This window comes from Pseudophryne corroboree, chromosome 5 (genome assembly GCF_028390025.1).
Source record: "Pseudophryne corroboree isolate aPseCor3 chromosome 5, aPseCor3.hap2, whole genome shotgun sequence".
Classification (NCBI taxonomy): Eukaryota; Metazoa; Chordata; class Amphibia; order Anura; family Myobatrachidae; genus Pseudophryne; species Pseudophryne corroboree.
Window position 1 is genome coordinate 712,971,047 of NC_086448.1, and position 11,697 is coordinate 712,982,743.

Genomic DNA, 11,697 nt, shown 5'->3' on the forward strand with positions numbered 1-11,697 from the left:
TCCGTCGGCCAGTGTGTACGGCCGATACGTCTGTGAACTCCGTCGTTCACAGACGTATCGCGTCGGCCCCGCAGCACAGCTGACGGACAATAATCCTACCGGTATATTGGCGCGTCGCTGTGTGTGTACGGACATGCTGCCGGCGGTGATTGACAGCTGAACTGGGCGGGCATGTGTATACGCCCGCCCAGTTCATGACGTCAGTCCCCCGAAGGATCGGCCAGTGTATATGCTCAACACACTGCCCGATCCGTCCATAGGCAATTGATCGGCAGATATATCTTCCAGTGTGTACCCACCTTTAGGGATTTACTACTCACTGGAAATCTGCTGCAAGGGGCGCAGTAGCGGATCTTGCCACGGGCAAGCAGGACTTTTGCCCGGGGCGCCGCCTTCCGGAGGGCGCCGCACCATGGCAAGATCCGCTGCTGCTGTGGTGCCCCCTGCTGCCGCTGCCCTGCTGTCCGCTGTGAATGGAAACTAGACGTGCGGTGCGCGTTGACGTCATCGCGCACCGCACATCCTACTACAGTACAGGGGGCGTAACTGACCACGCCCCCTGTATGAAGCCACGCCCCCTAATGCCGCCCGAGGCGCAAGAAGCCCCGGAACCGGCCCTGCATAGGCATCACCACCACAACTTATCCACACATGATGGAAGAAGACCCCAGAGCTGCTGCAGCTCCCAGGAGAAGGGAAGACAGCGCTAGACCACCAGGGGCAGTTTGTCAACAGTTCATTGTGTCAATATATCATCCATGTAGACATGATGAAAGCCGACATGGTCACTTACGACATGCATGTTGACATGATAACTTTTCACTTATCATCCCCGACCTGGTATGAAACTCTGAGCGATTATCAGATCAGTGTTTATTTCTAGCTCAGTGTGTGTGTTCTGCAATGGATCGGGAAGTCATGTGTCCTAAATATTAAACTGCTCATAACATGCGACCTCTCGCCCATTTGCAGAGGCTTCTTAAGCCGTTTATTAGCTAACACTCCTGCATACACACCGATACAATTATTGGGTCGGTATCAGGTGATACTAGCTTTATCGTATGATATGCACTTGTAGACAAGGGGTACTGGCTTGTTACACAGGAGTATTTCTCACCAACTACAGATGTGTTTACAGTAACCTAATCTCAGTCCTCGCCAAACCGCTTCATTGGTGCCTCACTGATTAGCCGACTAGGCTGTGCCATGTGCCACGCCATACAGTTTTATACCAAATACGCTCCTTATTTGCATTACTAATGTGACAAACGCACAATACACAAGTACCTTGGACCCTGGCGCTAGCACTGCATGCAGCAGGGGTGTGCAACCCGATGCTAATCTGGAAAAAATCATAAAGACAGAAGCCCGATACGCCATGTATCCCGCCACTGATGTTGTGCTTAATCTGGCATACGCAGCTAGATCTGCGCCCATCTCCTCACATGCTGGGGGCCACCCAGACCAGGGAAAGGCCGCCCAACATGTGTGACGGGCAGCCTCCCGATTTGTCCGCAATTAAATTGCGGATACATAGAACTAAAGTTGACCCGTGGCAGCGCCATTTTTTTAATCGGATCGGCTGCGTCACGCCCCCCCCCTCCCCAAGGGTCGCATCACCGCCCGCAAACCCCCACCGCTGTCAAACACACTGCAGCCGCATCTTTCTTGGATGAGGTCGCAATGTGTAAAGTCGCGCACACGCACTCCAGCCACACCACCACACTGCAGCCGCTGCATACAGATGCGGGGCAGCGTTCGGGTCTGAATGACCCCCAAAATACCATCTTCATCATATCACAAATACTAATCCTAAACATCCAGTCGATAAATTAAGATATACTGTAGTCCAAGACCGCTGCCCATGGCGGAGTGTCAGTCGCCCCATACAGAGCAAAAAAGATGGTTGACCACATCTGTATAATGCAATGCAAAGAATGCTGGAAAGGTGTATTATTCCGGCAAGCTAAAAAACATCCAATAAATCTTAGATTACAAAATAAATTATAAAACAGAAAAAAGCATCGGCCAGGCTGTATCTGATTTGCTGGACTAGTAATGGATTACTTAAAAAATAAAAATCGATATCCCAGGGAAAAGTTACAGATTAGCCACACAGCACAGGATCACTTAAATCAGCATATCTCAGATAAAAAAAATCACATTATTTAAACTTGTTTTCCAAGAGAATAAAAACCACCAGATATGGAATGCTCTTATACTATGACATTAAACTGAGCAGTTACATTGTATTCTAGGGGAGCCTGACTTCACTTACCTATTAAGTTTTTTTCTAACTAAACAGCCATTGTGGCACAGCTGCTGGGACTTGTAGTTCCATAAGAGCTGTAAAGCCACACAGATTGCCTATCTACTTATGGCACTGCTACATGTACAGCCAGACTGTGCTGGAAACTAATGCAGAGAGGATATACATATATTATATATACTGTATGACGTTGTGACTATTACCTTGCAGGTGTACAGAGCAGGATTCTCGGTGTAAGGAAAGAGTGCAGTGTTGGTTACCCAGCACAACACTCTAGCACTGCACACCCCCTTCTGCAAACCTCCAATAGGAGCACAGTTCCCGTTGCTCCCACCTCTACACAAAGTGAAAGGAGACCTGTAACTGGCTGCAGGCAAAGTTGTGTCAGTTGGGAGCTTGGTACAGAAACAATGCAACAAGTCTGATCAGCCTCTTTGTTTGGGACTCGGGAGAACTGATGAGAGCAGTTAGGACTCGGAGGGAGGGACCCGGGGAAGTTATTTCATCCATTCATTGGCTGCAGGGAATGAATGAGGCGTCTGAAAGAGTGTTATTGCTACTTTAAATAAGGGTTTGTGGATATCAGGTCAGCGATTTACAGCTGGATATGTATGGAATGGACATGCTGCATGACAATTGCTTCTAATGCAAATCTGTCTGTGAAGGCATGCAACAGGGATAAGGCAAAGCATATGCACAGATCACTGGGTGTAGAACTTGGGCTCAATGATTGAATTGAACTCATTCAACAGACCATGGAGAAGATGTACTAAGGAGTGATAAAAGGGCTGCCTAGCTCCTCCACTGATGTCAGATGCCCTTTCTCCAACTTGGTTCTAGCATCTACCGTGATAAAAGTGGAGAAGTGAGCCAGTGGAGAAGTTGCCCATAGCAACCAATCAGCTGCTCTGTATACTTTTATAGTATGCAAATTATAAATGCTGATTGGTTGCCATGAGCAACTTCTCTACTGGCTCACTTCTCCACTTTTATCACTGCTTAGTATATCTCCCCCTTAGTTTATTGAACTTCATTTACAGAAAAATAATTTAAATAAAGCAAGCAGTAAATCCAGGAGCAGATAAATATTACAAACAAGAAATTGAAGACTGCGGATGGGGTACATCAACAATTGCATTTTGCATGTGATACATCCACCACTGATCATAAGCATAGCAGGTGTCCTTTGTGATACAGGGCGGGATGTACTAAGACGGCGGTAACATTCCGCATTGATACTTGTTGCATATGTACTAAAATAGGCGATAAGTATCGCAATGCGGTAAGAGCTGCCCCCTGCGTTACCTGCGCAGCTGAGTGAGAGGGTTTGCTGGGATCTCCCAGCCCCGGGAAGTGACGTCTATAGTCAGTCCCAGGCTCCTCCTCCTCCCTGCAGCCGGAAGTACAGCCGACTGTTCCTGGGGCAGGAGGAGACAGGGATCCGGGACTGCAACGGGGAGGCGGCCAGGAGTCAGGTATGCGTGAGCGGCGTGGTGGAGGTGGCAGGATGCGGAAAGAAGCCCATAGGCTTCTATAGGGTATCGCCATAAAAAGCTGGCGATACCCGTTGCGTCGATAAGCGGCCGGACGGGTCTTAGTACATTTGGAAATCCCAAAAACTGGGATTTTAATGCATTTTACCTTTAGTAAATCCCGTCCCCAAGGATTTCCGGGTTTGTGACCCGGGAGTTCTACTGGGCATACACGATCGTTGTCCAGTGCATGGTGGCGGGCTGTGGACGGCACTGGGAGAAATCTGATTGGATCCCTCTCGGAACAGTGCGGAGAGAAGCCCATAGACTTCTGTTAGGGTATGCCTAACGCCCAGTTGTGACACTGGACAACAATCCTGGGCTGACCCTGGATTTGAGGGGGCACATAACTTCTTGCCATGATGTCTGATGTGTGCCACTCTCTGTCCCACAGTCTCCTTCAGGCTGATGAAAGCGTCCTGTTGATAGCAGAGCAATCGATCCCATGCTGTGCGCACAGCAGCGTGGATCAGTCTGCCGGCAGGCACTCCACCGACACTGAGAATAGACAAACCAGGGAGCTGACAACTGTGAAAAAGGGACACTGCAGCTAGCTACCATCAACCTACGGGTAAAGTGGGTGAATAAAGCTTTGGAAGGCGTATCCTGCCCTTACCCCCACTGGTCACAGGGACAATTAATAGATGCGATCTGCCTTAACACAGACACCCCAAGCAAACACGTGGTGTGGAACCACATTACTGTGCTAATCAATAGTGACATTTCACCTTATATGGACTTGGACATTATACATGTACTGTGGCTATGTCTCCCTTTTACCAGCTGCTGTTATACTCTGTGCTGCTGTCACCCAGGGGCGCCTAATTACTGCCTTGCCCCGGGTGACAAAAACCCTAGTTTCGGCCCTGGCGTTGTCTGTCAGGTCCAGGCTCTGGAATGTCTCGCTTTCTGAAGCTTGGTGCATATGGGGAATGTGGTTACATCTCTGAAAACAGCATTTTCAGAGGGTTGACTATATTTTGCTGTTGTTGCCTTGTAACTATCTAGTTTTTTAAAAAGATCACCAAAAATTGCCTAGGGGGGTGTCTTGCACCCACTCGTGTCCATATGTCTTTATTATAACGTTACCCAGGGAGTGGGACTAAACAAGAGTCCTGGATAGCCAAGGCCATACTTGCCTACTCTCCCAGAAGTTGTTGGGGTAGCCTCCTGTACCCCCGGAAGAGCAGGCAGATCACCCGCACCCTAGCGAAGTGGGCAGGATGTAGAGATATTCACTGGCATTCATGTGTGCATAGGAAAGGGCTAAAATAACGCGATTCACGTAATTTTAGCCCCACCCCCTTCCTGCATACCAGCAAATCGCTGCATTTTCCTGAAGTGGGTTTGGGGCTTGATGATGTCAGAGCCCACCCCCGCCCCCTGAAGTTCCCTACAGCGTCTTATCTCTGGAGAGGAGAAATTAAATGTAGGTTAGTATGCCCTAGGCCAGCGGTGGCCAACCCGTGGCTCTTTCATCCTCCGCATGTGGCTCGATCCGCTCCCGGCCACCGCTACCCGACACAGCGCACTCACAGCAGGTCTCCAGCGGCGGTGTCTATCTAAAATTTGTCGCCGGCCCGTGAGCCAATCAGAGCTCGCGGACCGGCAGCTAAGGCTCCTAATTGGCTGCCGGACCGCAAGCTCTGATTAGCTCACGGGCTGCCGCCGAATTGAAGATAGACACCGCCGCCTGAGACTGAGGGGTAGGAGAGGTGCACGCTGCGCTCTCCATCCCCTCACAGCAGCAGCGCGGTAAGCAGCACTTTTTTGGGGGGGAAGGGGAGTGAGGCACTGTGGGGGCATGTGTATCAGCACTGGGGGCATATCTGGCACTGTTGTAGGCGTTGTGGGGGCATGTGTATCAGACTGGGGGCATATCTGGCACTGTGGGAGGCACTGTGGGGGCATGTGTATCTGCACTGGGGGCATATCTGGCACTGTTGTAGGCATTGTGGGGGCATGTGTATCAGACTGGGGGCATATCTGGCACTGTGGGAGGCACTGTGGGGGCATGTGTATCTGCACTGGGGGCATATGAGGCACTGTGGGGGCATGTGTATATGCACTGGGGCATATCTGGCACTGTGTGGGGACATGTGTATCTGGCACTGTGTGAGGCACTGTGGGGGCATGTGTATCTGCACTGGGGGCATATCGGGCACTGTGGGGGCATGTGTATCTGCACTGGGGCATATCTGGCACTGTGTGGGCATATCTGGCACTGTGTGGGCATGTGTATCTGCACTGGGGGCATATCTGGCACTGTGGGGGCATGTGTATCTGCACTGCGGCATATCTGGCACTGTGGGAGGCACTGTGGGGGCATGTGTATCTGCACTGGGGCATATCTGGCACTAAGGGGGCATGTGTATCTGCACTGGGGCATATCTGGCACTGTGTGGGCATAGCTGGCACTGGGGGGCATATCTGGCACTGTGGGGGAACGTGTGTATCTGCACCGGGGGCATATCTGACACTGTGGGGGCATGTGTATCTGCACTGGGGCATATCTGGCACTGTGGGGACATATGTATCTGGCACTGTGGGGGGCGTATATGTATCTGGCACTGTGGGGCATATATGTATCTGGCACTGTGGGGACATACGTGTATTTGGCACTGTGGGGGCATACATGTATTTAGCACTGTGGGGGCATACATGTATTTGGCACTGTGGGGGCATATATGTATTTGGCATTGTGGGGACATGTGTATCTGGTACTGGGGGCATATATGTATCCACCACTGTGGGGGCATGTGTATCTGGCAATGGGGCAGATATGTATCTGGCACTGTGGGGGCATGTGTATCTGGCACTTGGGGCATATATGTATCTGGGGGTCTGGGACTCCAGGTCGACAACAAAAAGGTCGACACACCTTAGGTTGACGCCAATTGGTCGACACACTTTAGGTCGACATGGACAAAAGGTCGACATGGACAAAAGGTCAACAGGAACAAGGTCGACATGGGAAAAGGTCGACATGAGTTTTTAATGTTTTTTTGGTGTCGTTTTCTTCGTAGAGTGACGGGGAACCCCAATTAGTGCACCGCGTCCCCACGCATGGCTTGCTTCGCTCGCCATGCTTCGGGCATGGTGCCTTCGCTCGGCACAGATTACCGTTCCAATCGTAGTCCACGTGGATCGTTAAGTATGAAAAGGTTCCAAAAAAGAAAAAAATTCTGAAAAACTCATGTCGACCTTTTTCCATGTTGACCTTGTTCCTGTCGACCTTTTGTCCATGTCGACATTTTGTCCATGTCGACATAAGGTGTGTCGGCCAATTGGCGTCGACCTAAGGTGTGTTGACCTGTTTGTTGTCGACCTGGAGTCCAGATACCGTATCTGGCACTGTGGGGGGCGTGTGTATCTGGCACTGGGGGGCATATATTTATCTGGCACTGTGGTGGCACCCATTTTTTGGCATTTTTATATGTATGTGGCACTGTACAACATGACTAAATGGGGTTATGACACAAGGTCACACTCCTACAAACGTCATACCGAAAGGTGTGTGCACAAAAATGGGGCGTGGCTTTGTGACAACTAGGCCACACCCCCATTTATGCAAGTGCGCCTTCGGCGCGCGCATGATTGTGTCTCTTGCCCTTGCCTATGGATCATTTCTAGCTCTTTGCCTCTGAGTGGTTGGCAACCCCTGCCCTAGGCTAATACATTGTAGCTAGTGACGGCTCCTATCTGCCTTGGAAAAGAAAAAAAAAAAGCAAACCTCAGCACCAATCTATATACACTGCTCAAAAAAATAAAGGGAACACTTAAACAACACAATGTAACTCCAAGTCAATCACACTTCTGTGAAATCAAACTGTCCAACACTGATTGACAATCAATTTCACATGCTGTTGTGCAAATGGAATAGACAACAGGTGAAAATTATAGGCAATTAGCAAGACACCCCCAATAAAGGAGTTGTTCTGCAGGTGGTGACCACAGACCACTTCTCAGCTCCTATGCTTTCTGGCTGATGTTTTGGTCACTTTTGAAAGCTGGCGGTGCTTTCACTCTAGTGGTAGCATGAGACGGAGTCTACAACCCACACAAGTGGCTCAGGTAGTGCAGCTCATCAAGGATGGCACATCAATGCGAGCTGTGGCAAGAAGGTTTGCTGTGTCTGTCAGCGTAGTGTCCAGAGCATGGAGGTGCTACCAGGAGACAGGCCAGTACATCAGGAGACATGGAGGAGGCCGTAGGAGGGCAACAACCCAGCAGCAGGACCGCTACCTCCGCCTTAGTGCAAGGAGGAACAGGAGGAGCACTGCCAGAGCCCTGCAAAATGACCTCCAGCAAGCCACAAATGTGCATGTGTCTACTCAAACGATCATAAACAGACTCCATGAGGGTGGTATGACGGCCGATGTCCACAGGTGACGGTTGTGCTTACAGCCCAACACCGTGCAGGACGTTTGGCATTTGCCAGAGAACACCAAGATTGGCAAATTCGCCACTGGCGCCCTGTGCTCTTCACAGATGAAAGCAGGTTCTCACTGAGCACGTGTGACAGACGTGACAGAGTCTGAAGACGCCAAGGAGAACGTTCTGCTGCCTGCAACATCCTCCAGCATGACCGGTTTGGCAGTGGGTCAGTAATGGTGTGGGGTGACATTTCTTTGGTTGGCCGCACAGCCCTCCGTGTGCTCGCCAGAGGTAGCCTGACTGCCATTAGGTACTGAGATAAGATCCTCAGACCCCTTGTGAGACCATATTCTGGTGCGGTTGGCCCTGGGTTCCTCCTAATGTAAGACAATGATAGACCTCATGTGGCTGGAGTGTGTCTGCAGTTCCTGCAAGACGAAGGCATTGATGCTATGGACTGGCCCGCCCGTTCCCCAGACCTGAATCCAATTGAGCACATCTGGGACATCATGTCTCGCTCCAACCACCAACGCCACGTTGCACCACAGACTGTCCAGGAGTTGGTGGATGCTTTAGTCCAGGTCTGGGAGGAGATCTCTCAGAAGACCATCCGCCACCTCATCAGGAGCATGCCCAGGCGTTGTAGGGAGGTCATACAGGCACGTGGAGGCCACACACACTACTGAGCCTCATTTTGACTTGTTTTAAGGACATTATATCAAAGTTGGATCAGCCTGTAGTGTGTTTTTCCACTTTAATTTTTAGTGTGACTCCAAATCCAGACCTCCATGGGTTAATAAATTTGATTTCCATTGATAATTTTTGTGTGATTTTGTTGTCAGCACATTCAACTATGTAAAGAACAAAGTATTTAATAAGAATATTTCATTCATTCAGATCTAGGATGTGTTATTTTAGTGTTCCCTTTATGTTTTTGAGCAGTGTATATAAAAGGCAAATACTACTGACTGGTGAAATCACCATACCAGATAAGCATGTTAAGGGTGTAGGGTCACTTTTGCCGCTCACAGACAAGTTTGGCCGACATATTGGTACCCACAAGGACAGGTGGCCACGGACAGCCCTCACAGCAATACCAACGGCTGAGGAATCTCCGTGGGTAAGTTAGGGACAGTTAGATTCCGGACTTTTACATCTATATCTGGATACCACCAACCTAACCATTTCTCAAAAGAGCTGTAAACAGAAGTTTTTAAGTATTAATCATTATTCTTTTTTACAGGTGCCACACTAACTTTCTACACGCATAATTTAGCGCTCATCACAAAATCTACTGAACCATAAGGACTAGGAACTTGACACTGGGACAGTAGCTTGCTTTTGTGACGTAAGCACCCACTAAGAAGGATTTTTTTCAAAATTCCACCCACAAAGGTGTTAAAAGGGGTGAGGTGATTATTGGGAATTCCTCCCTCACTGAGGAGAGTTAAGACAGCTTACCTAGCCGGGGCTTTAAAGAATGCATGATACCAAATCGCAGAAGGGGGAGGGCACAATGCTCTGTTCCTGGACTTCCTTGCCAGTGGCCATTGCAGAGCAGTCCATTATTCAAATAGGGTAACCACATCAACTGCCACCCCTAAACACTGTGTGGCTCCCCTATTTGAATAATGGACTGCTCTGGAACTATCAGTGGCAAGGCAGTCCAGGCATATGGTTCAGGAGATTTAGTGATGAGTCAGTGGTATTTGCCTTTTATATACATAGATTTCACATATAAGTACTTAACCAACCTATTTCCAGCCAGGAGAGGATAGTATCCCAATTAACAGAGGTTAACCTGTCACTTGAACTAAACATTGCCGAACCTCTCAGAGAGCAATAGGAGGAAAGGAGAGATCAATATTTTGACTCCTAAATGCATTAAAGGAAAGCTTGATAGTCAGCAACTGCTTATCTGATGTGTAAAGGCTACCGGCAGCTCTCCCAGCGACCTTAAGTGTTGTACAAAAGAAAGGATGTACACAAAAATTATGCGCAGTGAAATGGACTGAGCAGCCCTGCTACTCCACCAAGCGGGACAAACACATGAAATCCCAAAAGTTCAAGATAGGGAAAATAAAGTGCAGCATGCATTGGCGCTTATACCATAAAGATGAATTCCTTGTATATTAGACACGGCTTCCAGGTCCCATCCTTGGAATTTATATTGTATTGTTCATTGTCCATGTTTGTAAGTCTGTCCATGTAATAAATGCACTTTATTCATTTTAAATTCATGGTTCAGCCCATCTGCTTTTAATACAAGGAATTCATCTTTATGGTATGAGCGCCAATGCATGCTGCACTTTATTTTCCCTATCTTGACCTTAAGTGTTGTGCAAAAATCTTTAGCTTTTTACCTCAAAGGAGAGACCCTAAGGAGAACAAGAAGCTAAGCAAGGAGACCTAGTGCTCTTTGGAATAGATCCAGCCTATCCTTGCAAACCTTACATATTTAACATACAGCGGGCGGTGCTTGGCCTGTCATCCCAGCATTTTCAGCACTGAGCTGTGCAGCATCAGAGGCGGGATGGAGCAGAGAAGGAGGCGGATTATTTTCCTCAGTGCCAGCCTTTTGGCCTGTCCGGAGGTGCGGTCTGACAAAGATTGGCAGCGGTGGGCGGAGCATGTCCTGCTGTATGTCTAATTGCTGCTCTTCTGTGATAAACTAACCAGTTAACTTTAGGTATATCCCATAGTCCAGAAAATAAGACACAGAGACTACAGATTCCCATACAATAAAATCTTTGTGAGTATACTTGAAATTCCATAGCAAAGCACGGGTATTCAGCTAGTGAAGGAATAAAAAGAAAACAATAAAAAAAAAAACCTGTGACTTATGCGTTCGCACAAGTCCCCAGCTTCTAGGGAGTGCATTGGCTGCAGTCCCTACTAGAAGCGCATTACTGCTGGCAGGGGAACTTGTGCATGCACATCCCCACCTCCCTTCTCCCTTGTGGCTTCTAGGGACTGCATCGGCTGCAGTCCCTAGAAGCATGAATGCTGGCAGAAATGCAGACAAGTGGCTTCCCATTGGAAGACCTATCTGCCGATTGCAGTCCAGACTGCCTCTCCAGCATGTGATTAGCAGATAGTGCTTCCAATGTAGCAGCCCTGCAGCTCCTCGGTAGAATCACATGTCCAGCATTGTGATTAGCAGATAGTGCTTCCATTGTAGCAGCCCTGCTTGTAGAGTCCCCGTAATGCTGCTAAACACAGAGAACAGTGCATATGCTGAATGTTCAAGGACTGAGGCGCCCACTTAGAGCACCTGTGCATCCTAATGTGCCACAATCGGACACACCTTTGAAAACTGCACCTATGGTAGGTGCAATTTCTCCACCTGACCACGGGCTCCTATGTTTGCGGCTGTAAATGCAGCCTCTTGAATTGACACTTGCGACACTCCCGAAATAGGTCCACTGGATGGTCCATTTTTGCATACACTAGTAGCCACCCTACTAGTTACTGCACAGGAATGGCTATCACTTTTCCGCCACTGAAGTCCCCCTCTCT

At 48.9% G+C, this 11,697-nt stretch overlaps 1 protein-coding gene across 7 annotated transcripts in view; it reads right to left on the reverse strand.

Annotated features, from left to right (window-relative positions):
• The window catches only part of LOC134928326 (polyamine-modulated factor 1-binding protein 1-like), an 817,199-nt gene extending 814,663 nt beyond the window's left edge, over positions 1–2,536 (reverse strand). For all 7 annotated transcript variants that reach the window (XR_010177892.1, XM_063923947.1, XM_063923945.1 and 4 more), the window contains exon 1: positions 2,473–2,536. The gene's annotated coding sequence lies outside the window, so the exon portion shown is untranslated. The remainder of the gene's footprint in view (positions 1–2,472) is intronic.
• Positions 2,537–11,697: the final 9,161 nt, after the last annotated feature.